We start from the raw sequence: 1270 nt of genomic DNA, 5'->3' as shown, positions 1-1270 counted from the left end.
TTTCGATACGAAATATGAGTCATCATCATAATCATCATCATCATTATTGACAACTGGTCGATCACTGTTTGATAAGGGTCTCCTCTTTACATCTGCAAGCATTATAGATCTCAGATAACCGTGTACATGTTGCTCTTGTTAGTTTCTAATGCCTTCTACCAATCTTCCATCAGCCTGTCGTCTCAGAACTTTCATAGCAGTTCCTAGGTGCGTCTAGTGCACTCGCCTGTCTAAATGTCCCACCCCTCTCTATAGTAACGTACTGACTTTCGAACACGTCCGAAAGAACTGACACCACGAAGAATCCACAGCTGTTACACATATATGTAAATCGAAGGTAGAAAGGGCAAGGAAAAAAGGAAAGAGAGGGCATCACTGCTGTCAGCTGCTTCGGCACACTACGCGGAATCAGCGACGACAGCTGAAAATGTGTACCGGGCCGGGATTCGAACCCAGGCCCTCCTCCTTACTAGACAGGTGCGTTAACCACTGCGCCATCCGGCACACAGTGCTACTGCAACTGTGCAGACTTTCTCAGCACACCTCACGGCCGATTCACCCTCCCATCGAACACCACTTATCCGCAGTTCCTGTCCATTTCCTCCATGTTCCTTAGCCTGATATTCCCACAGGTGGTCGGACGTATTTGTGCATCCGCACTGAAGAAGGTGCGTCCATTGCTCAGCAAGGCAAATCAATTATATGAATGCGTGTTGTCTGTTCTTTCAGACCGACCATCTGTGGGAATCTCAGAGTAGCGAACATCGAGGAAATGGATAGGGACTGCGGATAAGTGGCGTTCGATGGGAGGGTGAATCGGTCGTGAGGTGTGCTGAGAAAGTCTGCACAGTTGCAGTAGCACTGTGTGCCGGATGGCGCAGTGGTTAACGCACCTGTCTAGTAAGGAGGAGGGCCTGGGTTCGAATCCCGGCCCGGTACACATTTTCAGTTGTCACCGCTGATTCTGTGTAATGTCCCGATGCAGCTGACAGTAGTGAGTAGTGGTACCCTCCCTTACCTTTCTTCCCCTCTCCACCTTTAATTTACATATGGTGTCCTGTAAACTGCGCCCGGTGAAATCAGCGCCCAGAATAGCTCGAGGAAACGTCCACTATTTCCTCCCATCTGAACTCCGCAACTTTCGCGGAAGGTAGAATACCCGAGAGCTCCTACGTGGGGTACTGATGAAGAGGACTGCAGATGCTCGAACAAGAACTGTCATCCAGGTTTTTTTTTACGCAGTCGGAAGTGATCATAACTTATTATATTT

General features: G+C 48.8%; 2 non-coding genes across 2 annotated transcripts; one reads left to right on the top strand and one right to left on the bottom strand.

Moving 5' to 3' along the window:
* Nucleotides 1–431: 431 nt before the first annotated feature.
* Trnat-agu lies at nt 432–504 on the bottom strand. Its single transcript has one exon. It is a non-coding gene; the product is annotated as a tRNA-Thr (tRNA).
* A 362-nt stretch (nt 505–866) lies between these two features.
* On the top strand, nt 867–939 carry Trnat-agu. The gene has a single exon. It is a non-coding gene; the product is annotated as a tRNA-Thr (tRNA).
* The last annotated feature ends 331 nt before the right edge of the window (nt 940–1270 follow it).

This window comes from Schistocerca americana, chromosome 2, assembly GCF_021461395.2.
Source record: "Schistocerca americana isolate TAMUIC-IGC-003095 chromosome 2, iqSchAmer2.1, whole genome shotgun sequence".
Taxonomy (NCBI): Eukaryota; Metazoa; Arthropoda; class Insecta; order Orthoptera; family Acrididae; genus Schistocerca; species Schistocerca americana.
The sequence above is the reverse complement of the archived record's forward strand: the minus strand, read 5'-3'. Positions and strand labels throughout refer to the sequence as shown.